Here is a 27099-nt window from a genome sequence, read left to right on the forward strand (position 1 = left end):
AACCGAAAAATATGTATAACTAAGTTAATATGAAACCACCGATTTTGATAACATTTTTTAATATCTTTATTTATTTATTTAATATTATTTATTGTACACATTAAGATACATTTAATAAGTTTTACAATAATATACAAAAAAGTACAATGGGCGGTCTTATCACACAAGGCAATCTCTTACAGACAACAATAGTATGGAAAAGGTATAAGTACTAACAATGGATAGTTTATGTGTACAAAAAATACATATTTACAAACAAACGAACAGTTTTTAGTTAAAAATTTAACATTTTTCATTTCCAAAAGAGATGTCAGAGAGAAAGAACCCCAGAAAAGGTTCTCATATATATAATGGTAGTTATGAAAATTATTTTACTTTAAGGTTCTTGAGTTAGGATCATGGGACGGCAAGCGCAGCGAAAACGTCTTCTTATAAGGTGGACAAATGACCTTCTTAAAGTCGCCGGAAAACGGTAGATGCTGACTGCTTCCAACCGGTGTTATTGGAAATCTATGGGGATTATTATCAGCTGGCCTCAGCCGACCGTCGATCGGGTTCAGCCCGCTTACCACGATCGTGACTTATAAATACTACCAGGAATTCTTTCATCTAATTAGTGTTTATTTTGAATCCATCACAACATACATGGAGTTATGTTAAATAATGGTCATGTTTTATTTATTAAATTAAACTATAAAAAACCAAAACATTTAATTATTTGGGAGACAGATCCGTGAAAGAATAAATACGTGTCATTTTAGATACGGGGGTTCTACCGAGCACACCTGATAGAGAAAACTTTTTTTGAACATGAATTGTTATTACAGTGTACGCGTATTGTACATATGCCTCCGATAAAGTGAGCGGCAGGAGGGGGTGGTAAACAAAATTCAAGCGGCCTTTTCTAAAATATCTCATGTGCGTCTTGTAAATTGTGCCTTCCTCCGTCTCACTGCTCACATATTTCAAATAGTAAGAAACAATTACTCACAATGTAACGAAATAGCGTCCTAATAAAATTCAAATTCGTAATATCTTTAATAGGGTAGGCATTTATACGCACTTTTGAATCATAGATTACTTTTACCATTATAACAAGTTCAGTAAAGTCAATCCTTGAGTAACCTTTTACTAACTCAAAGTACAGATCTTCTAAGGAGAGCTGACTGAAAACTTAACCTTGCTTTTTTAAAATTAAATTTAACATTATTTGATGTATACGCACAAACAAAACAGTTTTGAATTTGTAAATAATTTGCGAAAAAGCCCTATCTCCGATAGCAATTATTACTCCAATACACGGCAGTATAGATAAAATATGTGCATAAAGTTATCGCGTGACTTCAAAGCTCACCGCATAGATAATGTATACGTTGTTATCATAGTCATGTTTAGCTAAGTGTTTAATGCGAAAAACTTAGCAATTACTTAGTGTTAGGCACTCGGTATAAGAGCAGTGGTAACGTGATTAAAGACTGCAAATGACAATCGTAGGTTGCAGGTTCGATTTCTAAATTAGCGGAGTATAACTAATAAACTGTGAAGAGTACATTTTGAAGCAATATGGTATCTACGAATATAAAAAGAATCGCATTTGATATTGAAAGTATGTGCAGAGTAAGCTAGTGGTTCCTTGCTAGGAATTAATATAGAAAGAAATTTGGCCCACAGATATATAGACAAATATATCACCGAAGTAACATTTGATTATCGGACCATCTTCATCATCAGCTATATATATATATATATATATGTATGTATGTATGTATATATATACACCTATCCCGCGATTTACACGGTAGATACGTTCCCAAGAAAAACGTGTAAATCGAAAATTAAAAATTTTCAAGTCAAAACCGTGTAAATCGAAAAACTTGCAGAAAATGCATAATTTTGCTATTTAACAGTTGTGATTTTTTACAATATTTTTAGGTGTACACAGAAATAAAAAGAAAATGCATTGACAAGTAAAATTTTTAAGATATTACAGAAACACTGTTTTTTTTTTATTTAATTACAATATACATTAAACAGAAAAACAAAAAATAAAACCAAAGGTGTTTAATTATCCTTTATCACTGTCAGAAATTACCCTCATTCTTTTTTTCGAAATCGAAGATTCGAATTCACTTTCATCACTCCAAGTTATTTGTGCCGATTCAATGTTAGAAGCAGAAATATTTATTTAATGGATTCAGGCGTTACATTGCGGAAGTCCATCCTAAATAACCCTTCACCCCTCCACGGGGCATCTTCAGGAGTTGTTACACAGATTAGTGCTCACTCGGTGTTTAGCACGTGTTGAGTGAATTTACGGTGGCGGTTGTGTGGTTGGCATTGTCTGTCGCATGCGCATTTACGAGCGGGCTGGCGGGCGGTGCACTTTCATGCACGACAACCACTGCATGTGCGGAGGTGGCTAGATATTGGTCCTTTCTTATTTAGAAATATTTACATTATGAGATATGGTAATAAAATCGGTTATTGAAACAAAAAAAAAATTATATGGAAAACCGTGTAAAAGCGAAAACGTGAAAAACAAGTACCGTGTAAATCGGGGGACAGGTGTATATATATATATATATATTTAGTATTGTTTGCATATGAATATTATTTTGTATAATTGGAAAGCTCACATTCACTCGACGAGGTATGGAGTAGGCTATGTTTGGAATTTTCCTACGAGATGGAATCTGGAAGATTCGTTAGCGAACGAAGGTAGCCGTCATAGCCAAGCTATTTCTCAAGTTTTAATAATAGTGAGCTAGCCAAATAACACGAAGGACAATAATGAATAGATTTTTTTAAAAGTAAGTTATTATTTACGAAATGACAACAGCCTTATGTATCGTACAGTATGTGAAATGTATTTCTTGAGAATGTCGGTCAAATATCTACAAAGACATATGTGTTATAGCTTAATGTATTATTTTAATAAGTTTATATAACATCACACGTTTAAAATATACACGTATAAAAAGTTCGACCATTTTTATTTATACAATATTTAAAAATTTTCACATCCATGTGCTAAAACAAACTCAGCTCTAAAGCATTCGCAGGAAATGTATAAAATTAATCATAATGTGATAGATGTAACATAAATAAAGAGATTATGAATAAACTTTGAGTTAGTTAGGCAATGAATTAGAGGGCCGGAAAGTAATGTCGTATCTGTCGACAAATTTTACAGAAAATCCAATAGCTTTTTACCGCTCCGGCATTGAAAATTTGTATACTAGATGGCAAAAGGTTGTTGATAACGAAGGTGAATATGTTGATAAGAAATAAAAACCTGAAAATGTAGTCGTGTGAATTTAACTTAAAAAGCGACATTACTTTTCGATCATCCTAATACTATACACTGTGACAATAGTATGCCAGAAAACCTTCAAAAAACTCCTGTTGCTGATTTAAAAAAAAAAAAAACAAAAGGTTTGTGTGCCAACGGCATACATATAGGCATACATACATATAGTGATATATTTGTTATATGACACCCGTTTTTGGGGGCCACTTCCTTTACCTTGTGTGGAGGAGAGACGATAAAATAGGGTAAAATGAGTTTTCCAATTTTTTATTCTACATTTTCTTATTATTCATTCCTTTTACGCTTCATAGAATCAGTCATTTTACGCTAGTATCTTCTTCCTTCCTTTATCTACATTCCTAGATCTTAGTTTTTACATTTATTATCACAGATCATTTTTTATCATGGACTCTTTCGTTTCTTTTCGTTTGAATATATATACGGTTCATATAACAAAATGAAATATTTACAATTTTTGTCTGTCTGTTTGTTCCAGCGATTCTCTCAAATGGCTTGATCGAGACGAAGGGACTTTTACTGGTTAGTAGCTGATGATAATAAAGAGTAACTTAGGATTTTGTTAATTTCTACGCGGACGAAGTCGCGTGCACAGCTAGTTTTAGTTAGTAAATAAAGTGTCGAGGAGAAAGAAGCCAACGATTCCATTCAAATGTATATTTTCTTTCAAAACATTGTGTTAAAATAATTTGAAATGGAAATCAATAACACATGTTTATGTATGTACTAATACATTTAATTTATTAAATACGATGTTTCTAGAATTTTCTTGTGCGTTAAATAAATAAATAGTTTTTATTTCTTGATTATACTTTTACATGGCCACTTATTAAATGCCAGGATTATTTACATCATGAAAAAAAAAACAATTCCGTCCTTATGAAAACCACATCTGCATGTTTCCTAATTGGGAAAAATTTTTTGTATTCTGTACAACAAGATTACGATGAGTTGAACGACCTCCGAATAAAATAACTAAGGATGTACAGTCGTAAACAGAAGTACAGTCACGGCCTGTCAAATCTTTCGATATTTGAGTTCGAATAACCTCTTATATATATTAAAGTAACAATTAAGTGATCGTTAACTATGTTAATTTAATTATTTCTCTTTAACTAAGCGCTGACTACAATCATGCAAACTTAATAATAAACTCGGAGAGAGAATCGTTTTCCATTCGTTCCCGCTTAAAGTTAGGGTTGCCAAATTACATTTACATGGTTTCAGGAATGTAGGTTAAATGGAATTTACTACTGACTTTAGGATATGTTTCCTATTAAATTGGACGTCGTTATTTATTTTTATATTCTTTTGGGAAATTAGGTTCTAAGTACATTATTGTGATGAAAGCATTATTTTAATTCTTTTGTAGTTGGTTATAGTGTATAATCTTAATAAAATTTACAATTATTCCGAATCATGCTATATAAGGTGATCACTCTGATATAGGTTAGACTTTTTTAAATTGGAATGCGACAGGCGAATAACTTCTAGCAGTGCAAAGTCAGAGAAATACATTAAAACTGTTATTATTAAGTTAATCATTATTCCTGAAACCATTGGATTTAGATAGGGTGTACCGTACATTAATTGACAGCAAATAAGCTATGTATTAATTATTTTAATGCTTTTACACTTTCGGGAAATTTGTGAACCTCTGTACCTCATAACTACATACACACGGTTGTAACACATCTACAAACAATCATCTTGTATGTGTGTGTTTTTAGGCGATGAAAGTTGAATGTTTAAATCAGCGCTGCATGTGCAGTAATCGCTAGCGCTCGTCGCTTGTTGCATTTCGCCTAATAAAAAGGTATACCGCTAAGACCTTAACGTTTTGAAGTTGAAGTGACGGACCGTTAGACGAATATTTTATGGCCCCCATTTTTAGAGCCTCAGGTTTCCCCTACCGTATGTTAAGGACGTTACAAGTTCGGATAATCCTTAAGCATTCTGTCATTCTTTAACGAAGGTTATCCTATCTGCAGGATTCTCAGAGTACTTGTATAGATTTAAGCTCACAGGGAGTCCCTTGTCCTGTGACGCAGTGGTGGATCAGACCCTGGTGCACACAATTAGTTACCGTCTCATATATGGAGGACTTGAGAGTGGCTTTCGAAGTGGAAATGGGTAGGTGCATTGTTTGTGGCAACAACGTTTCGTTTGTGGAAGAAGAGCCGCCACATTTTCTTGCGGTTTTGTTGCAGGGTGACGTAATTAGGCATAGTAAAACCGTGTAACAGGAAATATGGCGAGGGATGGTGGGCGATGCGTAAATGTAATATGAGTGAATGTTGAATGTAAGCTGAATAAAAATATTAAGAATGAAAGAGGAAAGATGAAAGTAGGAGGGTGTGCATCCCGAAAATCAGTTGGGCAAAAGAGTATTTTTAAAACAAAAAAAAAACGTACAAATCCGTCGCATAAATACCATATTTTGCCTTCCTGTGGTGAAGTCTTATTATTTTGATTCTAATTTTTATTCCTTTTAATAACCTTCTATATTGTTGCTCTGCGGTACTTTAGAAATGGTAAGACAACGTTTAGAAGGTCGTCTGTCTACCGGCGCACTTTCTACGCTTAATCTGTCCCCTCTACAGTCCCTTAAGGTTCCAGCAGTGTATGTTCTGCTTGTTATGTGACCTGTTTAGTTCAACTTGTCCATCCGCTGCACTGTATCGGTTACTTTCGTTCATCGAAGGAGCATCCAAGCATAGCCTGTGAGCTGTTTGACAGCAAATGAGGATTCATTTTGAGTGAGGGTTAGTAAACTAGAATATCTTATTATAACTGACACATCGGTATTTGCATACCTCATTAAAAGAATTGAGATAGTATGTGTCATTTTCCGTAGTTAGTAATTTAGCTTGTTAATGTCTGCTTAAATTGGACCTGTGTTTAATTGCTTGTAAACTATTGTTTAGTAACATATATGCGCGGTGGTACGTACCGCAACATATTTAAGCGTAAAAAACTACCATCATAATATAGAGTGATTAGTTATAGGTATTTAGGCTTTGAAGTGATAAAAACACTAGACTTTTTACACCCATTTTTTATTACCTATATAAAAGGACCACTTTGAAATATGTATGCTTTGTATTGTATTGCAAAAAATCAATGACTTCTGGCAGTCCAAACTCTGCAGAAACATATAGTAAACAAAAATATTTTTTTATAAATAGTAATCCGAATTGTAAACACGCTTTTGATTGTTGTATAGTGTGTACCATTAATTGATAGGAAAAAAAACTTATACATACATCCATTAAAAGCATTTATACGCACAACCAATCATCCTGTATAAATTGTGGCTTTAACTTTTATCTACTGACATATGTAATTTAAGCTAAATGATTTTTTTTTTTCAGTAAGCACCATAAATTAAAATTATAATTTTTTCTCACAGTAACACGTGTCCAGTTAGTTACACGGAACTAAAATTCGAAGTTCTCAGATAAGTGCAATAATAATATTGAGATGGCAGTAAATAGACGCAAGCAGAGCGCTCATCTAATGTTGGTACAGTTAATCCGTAAAAGTACAAAATTATAAACAATTTTGATAAACAAAACTGTACGGAACACTACGTCAGATCGTATTAGTGTAGGTCAAGATTGATTCAGCATTTTTTTTTATTGGCACCAAAGAGCGAGCGCTTGCCTCATAAATTTATAATAATTATAAGATTTTCATCAGAACATTATTAATAATTTTTAAATAATTAGTAAACAAAAATGGTAGCCGATAATTACGTAAGCTAATCTCAGCTATTTTTTTTTTGTTAATGTTTTTTTTAAAACAAACAAAAAAAGTATAAAACGAAGTATGAAGAAATTAGATTATTTTTTTCCGAGATTTAAAATTGAAAGACTTAAACAACAAAAAGGATAAATTTTAAAATTAACGAACACGCTATTCATAAGTTTTTAATCATTGTACGTGTAAATTCAAAAGCCCGGTGGACAGCCCTATTATGGTGCCCTATACGCACGCGCTACCCCTCGAAAAATAACAGGTACGAAATACTGAGCTCCATTCCGTTCGTTCACTCAGTCGCGAAATATCAAGAGAACAAAGCGAGCGTGCTGGCCGAATGCGCGACATTATTTAGAAAAAAAAAACTGCAGAAATCCCGCCAATTGTGCGGTGGATTATCAAAAATGTAATGTCACGTATCGTTGTATTTTGAATAAAATGGCGATTAATTTCATATTTTAATTTGTTTTAGTCTGCCAACGGCGTGTATTGACTTTTCGTGTTTTCGTTTAGTGATAATTTGTGATATCTTGTGATGTTCTGTGTGTACTAGTGTGATAATGACAACTGTGTACGTGATTGGATTGTTCACTGTCGAGAATTACATGGTGAGCAATTACATTTATTAGTTTGTTTTATTAATTTTTTAGATTTAGTTTTTTTTTGGTTCTCTTCTAAACTTAACGTATTTGATTTATTTCATGATTTTTAATTTCAAATATCGTCAAATACTTACATTTTATTACAACGTTCAACTTTAATTTATTCTTTTTTGTTGAATTGTAATTTGTAGATTTACTATAATCTTCTGTATCTTTCATTACTTTAGACCAATTGACGGAGTCTTAGTGATGAAGATTAAACAAGAGAAAAAAAGAAAAATGTCAGAAAAAATATTAAATTATTTTGGCGTGATAGTTTTTAATCTTAAACAAATAATTTAAGTATTTATTCACATCAAGATCAAGAAAACTCTTATAACAAAGATATTTGCTGTAAATTATATATACTACTTAATGTCTACTACAATTAAAAGAGAAAATTAAAGTTTATTTATTGTTAATCGTGAAACCGTACTGAAGTTCTTCTTTTTGAAGCTGTACCCATTTGGAATAAGAATAATGCTGGTCGCTAAAATGTATTGATTTGGTTGATTAAATAGTAGAAGCCATGGACCGGCAAACGCAGCGTGGGACGTCCGCCCACTAGGTGACAACAGATGACCTTGACAAGGGCACAAGACGTCAAAAGAAGCTGAATGCAAGCCGCTTCGTACTGATACTATGTGAAATCTTGCGTATATATATATATATACACACAAGTTATACTATTTCACATTTCAGTATGTGTTTATTCAGATAGAAATAAGATCGTCTAAGTATTTGAAATCGGATTATTTGAGCACTCTGGGTTGGTAGAGCTTTTGTGTGCCGATATAAAAAAATGTCTGTTAAATGTATTTAAGGACTTAGAATCGAAATATGAGTATGCTAAAAACATTTCAGATGAGTACGAAAAATTGATATTTATTTAAAAAAAAATTGTTAGTTTTATGATATAGTTAGATATAATTATTTTTAGCAGTCATTAGTACAAATAAATAAGGTGTTTTTATTTCATAATTTTGTCTAATAATTTGATTTTACTTTTTTATTTTATTTTTCGTCTTTTATGATATTAACTTGTTTCACCTACCTTTATTTATTTATCTCTGCACTCCCTAGCGGTTAACTGATAAAGCCTTTGGCATTAAGTTCGCGTTATACATGAAATGTATAAAAATTATTTTAAATAAATAATTAATCATCAGCGATTATATATGAGATCTCATATTTACATATGAGAATGATAATATGTATGTGTTTATTTGAAATATATATATATATATATATATATATATATATATATATATATATATATATACATATAATACAGAGTTATTTATATAAATGTTATATAATTTGTATTTTTTATCACATTTACACTAGATTACAGTAGTTGTTATCAACAAAATCAACAATGAGTGGTGCAGTCTTTGTTGAATGATAGAATTAAATAAGGAATTAAATCATTGCAGTATTTAAAAAAAATATATGTATAATTTTGTAAAAGAGGTTATGTGTAACGCTTTGACAATTTACTGGCATAATTATATAAAAATGATGAATATGCAAATTATAGGCTTGGCTTCAAGCTAAACATTCAATAAGGCTGCGTCCCAACAAGCTGCCATCCACTTCCCGTACGCTCCCGGGGTCATCGCTCTATCTAGTGTGGAACCTTCACAGCGCTTGCCCGTACGAAGTTCCCACTTCAGAGGCTTTCTTCTGCAGCCTTTATTGCTATGTGTACGTCCCATGTTACTATAATAACAGTAAGTAATATGGTTTATAACTTTTTTAACATAATTTGGTGAACATAAAAATTCAAATCATTTTATTACAGTATGCATTGACACAGGCTTGAATCGAAAATTATTTAAACTTTATACGAAGTAAGCCACCACTGATTCGGAATGCTGATCTGCTGAGATGAGTCGGCAATTTGACAGACAAAGCTCAATTTACCCCACTTATCTATAAGCTTAAATTGGTCAATGACCTCTTTCATTTTTACTTCAGATTTGTGGCAGTAATTCAGCAGCTGACGTGATAAGTAATGCATTGAAAGTATTTTATTTGTTATTGAGCGTATTCTCTCGTATGCACAAAGCGAGGTTTTACAAATCCTTAACTATTTTATATGAAAAATATATTAAAACATTTAATTCAAAATATCTACTTTTACTTTACTATTAAAGTTATATTTATATCAACGAAGAACTTTAGCTGTGAACATCAAAATCCCTTAATACTAACCGTCTCATATATCCACTTACCTTTATCATGAAATCCAATACGACATTTCATCCTTTATCATTTCTGATAGGAAACTAGGTTAATGTGTTTATAAGGGACGATAAAATGATAGTAATAATATTAATACAATATGATATAAATAATATTGGATACGCTCAAGAATCTATATACGAGAATATTTATTTATGTATATGTTAAGGGGACGGGAATGTAATGTCGTTTCTGTCGACATATTTTACAGGAAAACCGACAGATTTTTGCTGCCCTGGCATTGAAAATTTGTATACTAGATTGCAAAAGGTTGTTGATAACGAAGGTGAGTATATTGTTGATTAGAAATAAAAATTTGTTAAAAATGTAGTCATGTGGATTTAACTTAAGAAAGCGATATTATTCCGGTCCCCCTAATATATATAAATTGATTATAGGTAAAGCATTGACGTTTATCACGTCTGATGTTATTCGATGACAAGGTCTACTATGGTATATGTTTACCTAGAAAATACCTACTCACTCAAGACTTGAAGACTGCCAAGTTATAGCTAGCAAAACTTTATATAATAAAGTTTATTTATCTAGAAATAAACATGTCAATATACTGGGATATTTCTACTTGATCGTAGAAGATCGAATTTGATTGACACAGCCCAGATAATTAGCGAGGTGAAGTTGCAGTGGGCAGGCCACGCAGTCTTACGTTTGAAATCATAATGATAAAACGATTGAAATAAATGATTTTATTTATTATAGTAATCGTACTGATTATTATTTTATAAATGAACGTAAAATAATGTATACTAAATAATTAAAATTGTATACATCATTCTTAGTATGTTATTATTTTATCGTGTTTGAGTTTCGCTGTAATGGATTGCATTAATCAAAGAAGCATTACGCCTTGGTAAAATAAAATGACATTAGCTGTGTGCTTCCGTTACCGTATCAACTGGTAAGTTAAATGTGTAGATCTAAACATGGAAATACGTGATTATAAATTCTATATTGAAGACCCAAGATCACAATTGAGTGACTCGTGAACAATAAACCGTAACGAACCTAGAACCTTACGTGTAACAACATTTGAATTACTCTGTTACTCAAGAGGCCTGTACAGAGTGATTAGTTATAGGTGCTCAGTTGTAAAATGTTTTACACATTGTGTAAAGTAATTGCTTTAAAATTAGTGCTTTTTTCTAGTTTTATGCGAATGGCCAATAACTTTTGGCAGTATAAAGTCTGCAGGGACAGATGTTCGGCGTTTTAGTCTTATAGAAGCCCACTGCCAGGTATAGGCCTCTTACAAAGATATCTTTGGTTGGCGATCTCTGGTTGGCGATCGCAGTGTGGTATTATCGTACGCAGAGGTCGTTATCCATCCTCTTTAAACTTAATAGTGAGTAGGATTATAATTAATGCACAAAGTGAGAATTATGAAAGGTTGTATTCCTGGAATTTAACCTTCTACCTATAATTGCAACTCTCTACCGCTCAGCTATCACTGCTCAGGGAAAGATAATAAACATTTATTAATTATATCATGTAGTTATCGAAAATTTTGGAAATTCTTTTACTACATTATTATGATATCGTTACGTTATTCATTATTTCTGAAATCATTGATTCATCATAATAATAGATATTAATTATACACCAAGTGAACTATACATTCAACCCTTAAAAGCATTTTCTCCTACAATCAATAATTCCTTTAGAGGTGTAAAATAGAAAAGAAAACTTCTTTTTACAAGAACTCATGTCTATATTCTGTTACGACGTAAAAAGTCTACGTATTTTAACGCGATGCTAAAACGCATATGTTGCATCTATCTGTACAATATAGAGTGTACAAAGTTGCAAACAGATAAACGTCGACACATCTTTTAGCGAAACAAAGAAATAACTATTTCACTTGGTAGTTTGGTAAAAGGCAACTACAAATAACATTATTACGCGACATTTTTAAAAAGTAAGTAGTTTTTCTTTATCAAAGCTGCATTTAATAAAGAAAATTATTTATTATACACTGTTCGAGGAAAATAATGTACAAAGGTAAGCTTAATTCTGAGAGTGCGAGCTTTTAAAGAGAATAACTTGAGTTTGTTTTAGAAAAATATCTGGAAATTATTTTTAATATTTTATACATATAACCACAAATAGTACACTGGTAGCCGGCGATAGAGAACTGAACTAACTTGCGATCGTTGGTCTTGTGTTGGGTTCCTTGAATACAATCTTATATGATTCATATTTTGTGCATTAATTATATAGGATTGCTATTACACAGAAACGAGTTTCTAGAAGATGGATGGATGGATTATGGTATATCCTACTATAGATATCTTTGTTAGAGGTAAAAGCCTTAAGTTGGCATCTATTGGATGACGACGACTATTTGTCCATGCAGACTTTGTACTTCTAGAAGTAATTGCCCTGTCGCATTGCAATAGGAAAAATACTTATTACTTTATACAGGGTGATTAGTTATAGGTCTAAAGGCTTTAAAAGTGTGAATGCTTAAATGATACAATATTATATAATACATATTTTGTGCATTAATTATATAGGTTTGCAACTGTATCATAATACCACTCTGCGATCGCCAACCAGCCTGTCAAACGTGGTGATTATGGTGCTTCTCTTATACATGTTTTTAGTGGAGGCCTTTTCTTTGCAGTGGGCGTCTATGGAGTGAAAAGACGTAGAACGAATTATAAATACATTCAATTATATCAACACTCATTCAGGGTAATTGTTTATAGCCACTACCATTTTTCGGCAGATAAATGTACATTTACCGAGACATATATTTAGTTGGAAAAAATGACTACTGTATAATGTAAGATGATTGTTTATACGTGTACAGCTTTAAAGGTTTGAATATTTAGCTTATTTGGGAGCAAAAACCTGTTACACCTATTTCCTTGTATAAAGTGTTCGGTTTAAAATTTGTTACATGAAATGTAGTAATTCGAATTTCGAAATTATTTTTTTTGCTATATTATCATTATGTTGTTTTTTAATTCTAGTTCCATTGATTTTTAACGGGGTCTACCATATTAATTCACAACAAATGGGCTATATATAGACCCTTTTAGATTACACATATAACCGACCATCTTGTATATTTTATTGTTATTTAAAATAATTATTAATGTTCCTCGTAAATGTGTTAATAAGACATGCTATTTTATGTAACGAGTATCGATAAAGGATATGATTGTGCTTTGGATTTTGTAATACGAAGTAAATCGCCATACAAGTTCCGCAGAAAAAAATGTATGTTCTTTGTTAAATTACATTGCTGGCATGAGAGTGCTTCTTTGTAGATTACATACGCATACATTCATACTTGCATGCCGTCATGCTTTTGTTATGGTTCATACTTCAACCACAAAGGCTAGACCGAGCAGACAACAAGGATATGCTGGATATACTTTAGGTGTTTGTTATTTACAAAGCAACAAGGGATGTTTCTTTTCGGTAGCAACAATTCCGAAACATTGTTTCCTTGTCAGAGTTTAATTAAATTCTAATATATAGGATTTAACAATGTTGAGGTAGGTAGATATTTGAAATATTAGAATTGAACCCGTGTCAAGGAAGATGGGTGTTAATACTGTAATAAACGTCATTTCGCCATCCGCAGGTGTATTTACACGTTAAAGTGAATTAATATCTATGTAATGAAATTTGTCCGGTATTAAATGTGAAATGAAAATGTAATAATAAAAGTAAGCAGTGTAGGATACGCTTAGCTACTTCTTTTCAGACAATAGATGCCCAATGCACGACATTAGAGACGTAAATATAAATCCCAATTCGAAATTTTTTCATCGTCTTCAGTCTATACAAGTGCGAAGTACTGAGGGCTTGGGTAAGTGAACTCCGCGATTTAAAATATAGAATATTCGTAGCTCGATAAAGTAGATTTATGAAGGTCGGGCTATGTCAAATTTTGTACAATTGACCATTACTAAGTCAATAGACGATCTTTTTAAGGCTTTTCTTCCAAAGATCGCCAAGTTGACCGGTCTTGCGTTGCCCACAGCCAGCGATCTTAACTATGTCGTCAGTCCACTTAATTATGCCATTCCTAAATTTAAATTAAAGCACTGAAATGTGGTCCTTCAACAAAATATGGTGGGAACTATGCTTGGGATTTCTCTACAAATTACAATTAGAAATGACGAGATCTGTTCCGACATAAGCAACATAGCGCCAAGAATAAATGGCTGCAGCTGCCTTAAGGTTTTCTAATCAAGACCACAGACCGGAAAGCATTGCCTAGGACTTTCACAAGCGTAATCAAACGTTAGATACAAGCTACTTCTTACCTGTCTTATTGGTAATCTGTTGAGGAGCCTATGTCCAATAGTGGACGTAACTATGGCTGCAATGAAATTAAAAATATTGTCCCCGGCCAAGATGGAATAATAATTTATTTATTATTATGAATCTTTAGGTCTTTCTAAAATGACATTAGTTAGAAAGTTAGTGATTAATTTAATCCGTGATTAAAATATATTTTTAATTTAAGCCTTTATGATGACTTGATAATCGAAACATAAGTTGTACTATTCGAAATCATCGATTTTAGTATAACAATTAATTCGATTGTATTATTATTAGAAACTTCATACCGAAACACGTCTAGACGTCCGACCCTGAAGCCTGTCAGGGTGTCCGTTTGTAACGAAATCCCATTAGCGCATTATCCGAAGTACTACATACTTTTAATGTGACTCGTTAGCGCGATCACTTTCCTCCTGTGAATCGAGATCTTTTTGACCCTGTTAATGTAATAATTTTAATATCACTTTTGATTAAAATACTTTTTTTACATTTAATTCACAACGTTGACCTTGTTGAGGTCGTTATAAGAAGATAATATAATATAAGAACAGTGGGGAAGACTTAGGTCTAACAGAGAACGTCTTACAGCAGAGTTGATGATGAAAGTTTATTCCAGAATGACAACATGGTGATAGAAGTAAAATATCTCTGTCAATAGAAAAGCACGTAATCGCCAACTTAAACGACAACTGCCGACTGAGATGACAGTGGTATATCCCCCATATAATTCTTCGAGGAAGGCCTGTGATGAACCTTAAGACGAAACGTATTTTCATCTCGAAATTTCTATATAAATGAAAATCTTAAGTGGTAAATGAACATACCATGTAAGTGGAAATCTATTGAGGAAGTCCAAGTCTAGCATTGGACGTACTACGGCTAAAATGATGATAATACAACGATAATCTTTTAACGTATTGACGTTTTATTGATTCAAATGGTAGAACTTTTCTTTCTTAACTTCGTAGTACAGTGACAGTTTGCCAACAGAAGATGATTTTCTAAGTTAAGAGGATTTCACAAGTTTATTGTTATAGAATTCTTAAAATATACTAAATGTCTATAAAGTGTTTGGTTATAGGTCCCTTAAAGATATCTATAGGACGATATACCATAATTGTTACTCTTGGCAGGCGGGTGTGCGATCGCAGTGTGGTATTATGGTGCGCAGAGGACGCTTCCGCCCAACTTCTGGAAACTCTGTTTGTGAGCAGTGGTATTCCTATATTATTAATGCACAAAATGTGAACTATATAAGTACATATCCTGGGAATAGCCACCTACGGTCGCAAATTACGTTGCATTATTTTTTTTTTCTAGTTTAATGCGAAAGGTCAATAACTTCTGGCATTACAAAGACTCTAGGGACAGTAAAAAGTTTTAAAATGAAGTAATGTGAAATAAAAAAGTCTTTTAACTGTTTTATTATTTTCTGTAACCAGTGATTTTTTGATGATGTTTACCACATTAACACGTTCACTGCGGCTTGAGGTCGATTCAGCCTCATGGTAAACTTGGTACTGGTGCGGCGCGTAAAACTCTCTCTCTAGTGCGGCGGCTGTTTACACTCATCCGTATGAGGTATGACAAAAACAAATATAGCTTTCTTTATGTCTGCGAAGCATTGACTCAATATTGTAAAAAAATATTGATGAACATGAGGCAGAAAAGGCCTCAACCGCACTACTAGGAAGTTCAGCTTGAGGCTGATTCGACCTCAGCCGCACCAGCTGAAAGTTCTTCAAAATTGGGCCCGCAGTGAACGTGTTAATAGACAGCAAATGAGTTGTATGTTCATCAATTTAAAGCTTTTACACCTTTGACTAATTATGTGTAATAGTTAAGTTACAAAATCTTTTACCCGTGTCCATATCAAATGCTAATTGGTTCAAAGAAAAATCTTTAGTAAAACAACAGCATACGTGCGACATATTTCAGAGTGGTCGGGTGTGACAGGTTGCTTTAATACAGTGCATTTGCGTCACTCCCGTCTAGACGTGACTCCAGACTGTCTCAAAAACTACTCTACGAGGAACGACGCCGCGAACTTACTCGTGAATAAACAGACGCATGTTGTTTCGGCAAAAAGAGCACCGCAAAACTTTTTCATACGGAGCAGGTGTATACTCGTGTATAAATTTTCATCGTATGAAAACAAAAATTGTCGGTTTTTTTTTCCAAAAAGAATCTTTTTCTTCTTCTTCCTTCCCTTTTCCCTTTATTTGGGGTCGGGTCTCTTTATCAATTTGCGCCAGGCCACTCTATCCTGGGTTGTCCCTGCATCAAGTTGAAGGGTTTTCAGTTCCTTTCTGATATTAGAACACCACGTAGCTTTTGGACGCCCTCTCTCTCTTGGGAATTCTGGAATTTTCCAAAAAGAATCTGATATTGTCAATTGTTGTGATTCTTATTTATCAGAAAATCCGATTCATGTATTTATTCATTATCAATCAGCCGATAGACGCCCACATAGTGTTACCCGTAAAGATCGTCACGATGACCTATCTAATGCCCGTATCTAATTCCCGCGACCTTGACCATGTCATTCGTCTGCCTAGTAAGGGCTCTGCCCACGCCTCATACGTATAATTTATTAATACTTAATAATTTTAAGCCCTGATTCTTATAAAGTGTGGAAAATGATTCACGTGTTTTAGAACGTATTCCTTTATATTACTTTTATTACTGCAACATACCGTTTTTGATGTTATTCTTTAATCTTTTCATTTTTTCTCGACTTTGAGGTGAAAATACAAATCTTATTGAAAAAATTGTATCGTTACTGTTTATTAAAAATATTATTAGTAGACATTTATCTACCACTTTAGCTAAAAAAGGTATGGGTAAGGCTATCCTCTTTCTTCTTGTGTCGTGCCTGTCACCTACGACGATCGTGATCATTTCTGGAAAGTTTTTTACATGCAATCTGAAGCTGTGTTCTCATAGAACCAACACATCGCTATTAATAGAACTTGGAGTGTATGCACTCGTCTTTTTATGATCACCGAAAGCTTTCTTTCGTTCAAATCTAAATTAAGCTCGATACCATAGTAGTCGATGCAATACACCTATAATCTTAACTCAATAATAATAACAAATCATTATCGAATAAGGTTTTATCTGATTCAAAATATGCTAATGGAATTGAACATAAGCGATTAGCTGGAGTCCGCATCTATGTCCTTACTCGCCGTCCCGAGCGTTGTTCGTCGGCCCCCATGCTTCCAGCGCGGGCTTTTCATACATCCCTATGAACAATGTTCCACAGAAGACTCCATTCCGTTGTTAAAGCCGGAAAGATTAACAGCGCCTAACACTGATCGAAAAGAGTCCGATGTATGTCTTTGCGTACAATTTCCTAAAGGCATCGAAATGACCGTCGACTGAGGAATAAGCTGTTAAAGCTGTGTAGCTACAGCTTCCGTTCATCACGTGTTTTATACCTGTGCATCTTTTGATATTGCGTCCATAATAACAATAGGTTTTACGTCGCATTAGTTTTTACGCGCGTAATAAAAACAGTGGGAATATATGCATCGCGAAAATTATTTTCACCATGCATTATGTTTTTTTATTGTCCTTCCATCGCTGCTGCAGAGAACTATTATCACAGGCAGTCGTAATCTATATAACATTGCGTTGTTCGGATTTTATTCGTCATAGAGTAAATAGGCTTTTAAAAAGATGGTGCGCTTTGGTGGAAAGTTACTAAAAAAATTAGAATAAAAAAATTAATTAAACTTTAGCAGATTACGATATGCTTATTACCAATTTCTCAGATTTAGAAGCGCACCGAATATCGCCTGGTAGAGTGAAATCTGAAAAAGAATGAAAGATATTAGATAATTTTTTTTAAAGTATTGTATATATTTTCAAACGCTTTTAGGTGGCGTGATTTTTTTAAATTATGTTTTACGTAAATATACTTGGAAATAAAAATTGCTTCTTTAATAGTAGCGGACAAATAAAATAAGTATTTAAACCTGATATAACTAAAGAGTCTACTGGCACGGATTTTCATTTTAATTCTTAATTCAAGATAATTGAACAAAATCTAAGAATTTCAATACGAATTTTCGGATAATAAGAAAAAAATATTTAACGTAGTCGGGATACAATCCTATATATAATTTGCACTCTGTGCATTAATTGTTTAGGATTGTCACTACTCATAAACAAGTGACCAGAGGAGGGGCAGAAACGTCCTCTGTGTAACATAATAACACATTGCAATCGCCAACTAGCCTGCCAAGCGTGGCGATTATGGTATATCCACCCATAGATATCTTTGGGGGCGGTCTATGCCTTGCAGTGGGCTTCTATAGGCTGAAACTAACGATACCATAATCGCTAAACTTGGAAGGTGGTTTGCTGATCGCAGTGGGTATTTTTGGTATGCAGAGGACGCTGTCGCCCATCTTCTGTGAACTTGTTTATGAGCAGTGGAATTCCTATATTCTTAATACACAAAATGTGAATTATATAAGAGGCGCTGCATCTTTTAGAAAGAAACCTATAATTGCAAGTATCATTTCATACACTGATCAAAACATATAATGGGAAAAGTATGCGAGAAACCACATCATGAAACTATGCAACAGAGCGTCCATCTAGATTTTTATTTAAACGAGAATCTTTTACAGCGGGAGCGACCCATTTACATCAGTCAACTTGCAATGCGGGCTACATGTTAGATCCGAAAGAAACCAATATAAACCTACGATTTTAAAACGAAGCTCTCGTAGTTTAGTTAGGTCAAGAGTTTAATTTGCAGTGACTACGACTCGAAGCCTTCACCACGATCCATCCCAGCTGTACTTCATTTAAACATTTTTTTTATTAAAACGACTTCTGGCAACCTAGTTTACGGTCAAATATTTATATTTTTTACTTGATTTTGTTCATTTTTGCAGTAATTGTTTGACGGAAACCGGAGAAGCCTTTGTAATAATACTTTATTCGAGGACTTTTCTCTTAAAGATATCTTAAATATTCTTTTTAATACGATTTAGAAGAAAAAGAATTACTTTGTGGTAAGATAGTAAGTCTGTTATATCCAGTTATCGACTTCAATTTTCTTTACAGACTACACAAATCAAACTTGCGGTAAAACGGTATTCAAATTAGTAAGTACAGCAAATACTTGTAGAAATAAGTTACATGCATTACAATAATGTGTTAAACTTTAACGTTGAGTTTAGGAGTAATAGTTATAAATGAAACGATAAAAGTTATTTATTGGATAGTCTCACAGTTTTTTTTAATAAAACTTCAACATTTGATCAGTTAGTTCTTACGTTAAAATTAACTGGTGTAATTTTGAATTGAGAACACGTAACATTAAAATAAGTAGCTTTGAAACAATTTTATTACGTCAATAGGTATTATTTATATTTATATCAATAATATCTATTGGTTAAACCAATATATTTAAATTTAGTATATAAATCTTCCTTTAAAAGATTTTTTGCATTTTGCAACCAATTATATCTTCCTTGTTTAGGAATGCCTCTAGGCAACAAGTCTGCACTTTGATTCTCTGTGTAGGAATTAAAGAAATGATTTTACCTATAAAATAATTAGTTAATTATTTTATTTAATTAATTGTATATTGAGATTTTAATTATTAATAAATTTTGATGAATTTTCATTAAATTTTATTAATTATCAGAATTAATTATTTCATGATATAAGACTGAGACCCAAAAAAAAAATTGAATTAAGTACAAATGTCCGCAGCACTATAATTATTAACTTTATTAGATTCAATTACATAACATAGAAGTGATAGACCAGCGGTAGTGAACCGAGGCTTGCGATCATAGGTCGCGGTTTCGATTCCCGGAATACAGTCCTATATATAGTTCACACCTTGTGCAGTAATTAAACGAGATTGTCATTGGTTACAAATAAGTTTCCAGAGGATGGATAGAAGCATCCTCTGCGTACCGTATGCACACACTGTGATGACCAACCCGGCTGCCAGTTAAGGCGATTACGGTATATCCTTCCATAGATATGTTTGGGTGAGGCCTTTGCATTACAATGGGTGCCTATAGGATGAAACGTCGAATGAAATATTATCCTATTAAATATTACTTTATATTATCTTCCCATATACAAGATGACTATAATAGCGAGATAAGTTAAAATCGATATTAAAGCAACAAAACAGACATAATGTATGTATTTTATATGTATGTTATATTACCTAAATAAATTAAGCTTAAAATCTTCACAAACTTTTATCTCATCTTTCATCACAAATTTTATATATATATAAAGAGCCTTAAACGACAAACACTCAAGCGTTTGGAAAGCGCATGTACCTAAACCGCGGTATAGCGGTTCCGGTCAGCTTATAATGCAAACGGACACAAATGATGCTTTTAGCCAACTGTCTATTGGGTAAATAAAGCGTAATTTAGCAATAAATTAAATATTAAGAGTAGGTACACGGAATATAATTATATATCATTACTTAATATATGACTTTATTACTTATTTAACATCGAATTGTAAAAAAAAATTATCTTATTGTAGTATGTATGTAAGAATATTTCAATTTCACATTGTGAGGAGATATAAAAATCATTTACACACACGAGTGGCTCACTTTACACAACAAGGTGTACATATGGATTAGAAAAATACTTAAAAAGTCTTATTTAAAGATAAATTATTATTTTGAAGTAGTTAATTTAAGAGAAACATCTAGAAAATTATAAGTTACTCAGAAAAGTTGTTGATGGTTACAGTAAGCAATTGAAAGTTTTACGAGCTGGCTTCGTAGTTGGGTGATTCAACTAATTGTGTCTTTAATAAGACATCCTTTAAAATATTATAATAATGTAGAGTCACTAAATTTAGTAGTCAGAAATCTTATCGATTATAAGCATAGATCACATCGGAATGCACGCGGTTGTTCAAATTACGAACCGTTGTCTATAATGCGTAAGAACGCATAAACATACAGATTCCTACAACGTTATTCATTACCGCGAGATATATGCCGAAATGTGGTACGAGTGAAACGTTTTGAGAATTTACTTCACTTATTACTGAGTCAATTATTTTTGTGTTTTTTTGTTTCAATATGTTTTCATTTTTTCTTTAGATATAATAGTTGATTAGATTTTTTTTCTATAAATATCATGTAAGAATCATATCTATAACACCATTAATATTTGTGTCCTACACTAAACGAATTCAAAAGTATATATCATACCTTAGGCGCATTCAAAATAAAAAAAAAATAATCATCACAATTAGTTGACTTGAACAGTATAAAATAGCTTACGATTTAAGTTAGTAAATAGTTTGATTTAAACACTGTAACATGTAAAAACGTAAATAAAAGGGAAAATAGGAAATATTAAATCTCATTATAAAACAAAGGGACGCTAATGTCTGTTGAATATAGATCCTAATAATAGCACTCGTTAGGAATGTCATAAACGCCTTCAGTCTATTAACCATTGATTTTTTGCCTGTACTCAGATCTGAAGAATTTATCCTTCTGTTCGGAGGTACATAGGAGGTGGTACATCCAACTTGACGTAAAAAAATGTAAGCCATTGTATACTGAATAAATATTATTTTATTTGATTTACATTTCAATACAAATGAGGTTCACGTGTATATATATGAAACGAACAACTTACTTACTCAGAAGTTATTATATTAGTAAATAATAATAATCTAGTAAAGAATTTTGCAAGTTAAAGTCTGTATACTAGATAATATAGATGTAAACAAAAATGGTTATCATTTGGAATTATGAAGCGGTGTATAAGTAATATAATGTTGTACTATTTTCGTAAAATATATTTTTTCTAATAACTTTTAATATGTACATAATCGAAACTTTTTTTAGTATAGTAGAAATTACTGATATAGCCCAGTGGATTAACAAGTTTAAGTGTCAGTGATCAGGCCGTATAGCATGCAGAACAGATGGCCACAGCAGGGGCTTGAGCTTCTGGAGTAAAGGAAGAAGGAAACGCAAGACATTCACCCATAAGTTGGGCAGAGAAGAAATTGTTAAAGTCGTCGAAAGACGCTGGTTGCCGGCGGTTTTCAATAGTTTCTTCTGTTGGGAAGGCTTTTGTCCAGTTGTGGACTTCAACTGGCTGAAATAATGTTGATGATAGACAGAAATTATAATTAAATGCAATAACACTATATGATAAAGAATACTTTAAATTTGAATTTGTATTGTATAAATCTTTTGCTTTGATATAGGTTAACTACCGAATTAGCGATGCTTCAAATAAAAAAAATAATTAGCGAACGATGTGGATGCTTGTATTCGAATTTGACCTAATTATATAAGTGAGGTTATGACCTATTTACGTTCCATTGGCGGGTTTCAGGGGCTATTCTTAACCCGCGGGTTAGGGAAAAACTCTCCGTATCAAAATGCCTTTTAGGAAGGTATCGGCGCTGCAAATATTTGCATTACTCTTCAAATTTATTCAAGTGGATTTTTATAGATTCGTCAGAAGGCTCGTGGATCTGAAATTCGTGACCTAAATTTTGAAAATGTACGGCAGAAGCCATGAATAACCCTGTCGATATGTTCTTTATAAGATGACAAGGAAGTTTGGTTTTTTGGTAAAGGTTACAATCTAAAAATGCGTATCAAATTCGAATATGAAAGCTGGGTAACTAGCGAAACTATTGTTTAATATCAGTCGAGTCACTTAAATTATTATTCATATGAAATTTTAATCCACAGACTAGGTTTTGCATCAAAATATATCATAGTTTTCGAAAGTATTACAAATTAAAAATTTTTAAGTAAGTTCATTAGACTGTAATATGTCGTTTTCAATAATTAACGTCCTATGGCTTCAAGTGAAAACCGGGCCTAGATGGTCAGGTTTTCATTTGAAAATTTTTTAATAAAAAAACATGCTATTAAACAACAGTGTAGTAACTTAGCGTAAGCTTTGAGATACTACCAGGTAATAGGACCTTTGTTATGAACATAATGATAACATTATTGATCGTGACAATATATAAAAGCAACAAATATTGTACATGCATAAAAATACAGTCAGAAGAACGTAAATTTTAAGTAATAATTGTTTCTTCTTTGTCTTACACATAAAAAAAAATCTACCTTTTTAATAATACATAGAAGTTAAATTACATAAATGATAAACCAATAGATACGAGGGCTATTTGATACCTCCGTGAATTATTTGAATAGTCCTCGTAGTTATTTTAAATGCAACACGATTGTTGTCAATCACCATCTTTTAGTAGACTAATGTACAAATTTTGAGCAAATTGCGTCATTCACTTAGTGTGTTGTCAGCGTTTAAAAGCCCGATCTGTGTAAAGATTAGTTGCTATTATTTAAAAATGGTTTAAAGTTAAGTTTTTTTTTAAGAAAAACTTTTTGACTAATTTCTAGTTACGTGTTTTATATATGTTGTAATAATAAAAGAAGAGCCATAATTAAAGTAAAATTTAATACAAAAAGATCCTTTATAAAGATTTCTGTGTATATAGGGTTGATATAAATAAAGAAGCAGTTTGCGTAGTTGTGTTTATTTTATTGCATTTTCAATTTTATATAGAAAATTTAATGTTTTTAAAAAGTTGACCGCGACTGACTCGACGAGGGCAGTGAGAGTTCCCCTCGAGTTGTTTTCTTTTTTAATTTCACGCCACGGAACCCTAAAAATTTTCACTTCGGTAAGGATCGTTAGGGCAAAAAACGCAAACGTTTTCTGCTTTTTGCTTTTCGTTCCTCTGTAGCTACAACTTTAATTATTCTTAGTTTGCTTCGAACTTTTAGTGATTACAGCGAAGTATTTTTTAAATTCTTATAAAATTCCTCTTTCTGTATTCAAAGGAAGTAAAATTTCTTTAGAGTAATATAAAAGGAGTTATTACTTTTCAGAATTAGTTTCTGAAATATTTCTTTTCGCGTCTTGAATATCATAAGGAAAATGCAATAACTTTTATAAAATTTAAATGTCTAGGTGCTCCAAGGTTCGTTTTTGTAAATATAGATAATAGGGCGCTATTATTATTAATGTCGGTAGATCCATAACTCTATCATATAGGTTATATCAGCATTATTATACAATCAAGAATCAATGACATATGTGAGAACGCTTAGATCCGTTGACGGATGAAAACAACGGATGAATCCCCGCGTATTCGCAAGTCGGAATGACAGTAGGCAATTCACATAGTGCGTAAAACTTATATCCGTTGTGATCTTGATTCTTGAGAAGAGACGAGACAGTAAGCGCAGCGTGGGACATCAACACACCGGGTCCACCTTGTGAATGGACCTTGTTTTGTGGATGTTGGATGTAGAAAGCTTTCATCCGGTTCTATTAAAAATCTATGCGGGAGGCAGAGGATGTTCTATAGCTAAAAAGGTGGTGATGGGGATGATAAAATTACGACTATATAATTAGTTAAGTCGTTTTAGCAAAGTACTAAGTTTGATATAGAAAAAGACGCCGAAAGGGACTTCTTTGGTAACCGTTCAGTGCTAAGCTACTCGAGCTTTGTTTTGGTCTCGGGGGGGGGGGGATCTTCTTTCAATATGCCCCGTCTCTGGGGGGAGGACAGGGATATGTGGGATTCCTACCCACTAAAACTCCCCCGGAGATCACCATTTCCGCTAAACGGAGGACCGCAGTATCTCCTGGTCAGGGATCGCTATGCGGTTTTCCCTCGCGCCGTGCTATTTTATATAGCTCGTTCCGGGGTATGCATGTATGGTTCACGCTGCTCCCCAAACCCTCGTGATGCTATCACGATGCTTCGAGATCAAGTCGAACCATCGTCCGCCTTAGAGTCGCCGAAGCTAGTGGCTCCGAAGGCCCCGTTTATGGTAGGAGAACACCATTTACCGGAGGCCGTCGCGAGAGCGTCTCTGCGCTAACGACGTCGTCTCCGAGCGGCATCTATCTGTCCTCTGCCGATCCCGTTCGGCCATTATTGGTAAGGAATATCGTGACCCAACACTGAATTCCATATAGTTATATTCCATATATGTAGATATGTAATATATAGAATGATATAAAAGTTTGAACCTGGTTTCTTAAGTATTTAATTAAAACAACCAGAAATAATATTAGATGTATAAAAATGAATTGAGAACGACCTTACCGATAACATATATTTTTTTGAGTTTTCTTGTGTTCAATAGTATCATTTTTTGAAAAAATAATTGTAAATTGCGAAAAAAAATTACAGAAAGTATTATGGCTATTGAAACTTCCTATTTTTAATTGTTCACACGCTGCAAGTTAATGATGACGTAATTAATATCGACCACAATTTATTATTTTAAATTAAAGTGATCACAAACCAGAATAGGTAAAATTCAGAATTTATTTTTTCTTTCGAAAGGCGAAAGGACAATAATTTGCAACAATATCGAAACAGTTATTTAGTATAATAATAAATCTATGTTGAAGTTTTCCGAAATATAACCTATTTCTTTTGTAAAGAAAATCTATACGGAATATACAATCTAAAATATAAGTTACTTTGTTAATGCATGGCGTCTTATCTATTGACACGGCCTCTTTCCTTCATCCCTTATGTAAGTCTTTATCCCAACTCTATTTAAATAAAGGACGAGGTCAACTAGTTTTTTTCCATTCGCATGTCTATACAATCCGAGATAGGATTTGTGTCGAACAGACGCTGTTAAACCATGTATATGTGCGATGTATTTATTTTGCTGGTTACATGAATAAGGAACTTAATCGTGCGTTAAAAGGACGTGTTGAATAGACATTGAATTTTGGTCTTACGACTTTGTAGAGGAATTGTTAAGGTGTGTCAATCCGTAATACTTTTTTTTTAGTTTGAAATAATAAGAGTCCATATTTATGATATTCTATTTTATTTTATTTATATTGTGTTAATAAACTCTTACATTATGTTTAGATTATTAATTAAGTTTGCGTATTTTAGTTGTAAAAGAATTTTGCAAAATATGATTTTGTTCAGAATGCGAACAATACGTGAAGGTTTTTAACTAACTATATATAAAATATAGTCTTTTATACAATTGCAAAGAATTTTTTTAAGACCCTTCCTGGCCGATAAACGGATACAGGCGTGTACGTATGTCTTTACGGCGTAAATCATATCATGCAATGGTAAACATTACTGAAAATAACACTTAACGTGAACGTTGTATTATATTCAAAGACGGTTATTTTTAGACTTAGTCCGCAATCCATTAGAGGTTTTAAGCGATGTAAATATTTTATCGATACGTACACTACTGTTATATTTAGATAATTTGTAACATTACACATTTGAATTATTTGCGTATTAACTAAAGTTGTTGAATTTTAAGTCCTTTTAATCATTTTTATAATATTCCTTGCCTATCTACTTCTGTGATATTAAGGTCATATTCGCACTTATTGCATTTCTATTTATTCATAAAATAAGGCAAGATGAACAATTTGAGTAGTTATTTGAAGAAATTAAAAATACCGTAATGACCTCATAGATAGTACATAGTACAATCTCTCACTTCGGGTTTGACGGGCAAAGCCACAGTTGCTCAGTGAGCCACGGATAGCGTACACGAAATTAATTCAGGAAGAAGAAGACACTTATACGAATAAAAGAAACTGGTGTAACACAGCCATATAGTGTCAAAAACAAATGGCCAGAGGCTTTGAGGTTCTGGAATGGACATCGCGGAACGCCAAGCGCAGCATATGACGTCAACGCACATGGTGAATAGATGTTTTTATTAAGGTCATAAAAACGCTGGATGCAGGCTTCTAACCG

Source organism: Battus philenor, unplaced genomic scaffold (genome assembly GCF_028537555.1).
Source record: "Battus philenor isolate CCGP_79_NKW_IND1 unplaced genomic scaffold, ilBatPhil1.0.hap1 SCAF_5, whole genome shotgun sequence".
Lineage (NCBI taxonomy): Eukaryota > Metazoa > Arthropoda > Insecta > Lepidoptera > Papilionidae > Battus > Battus philenor.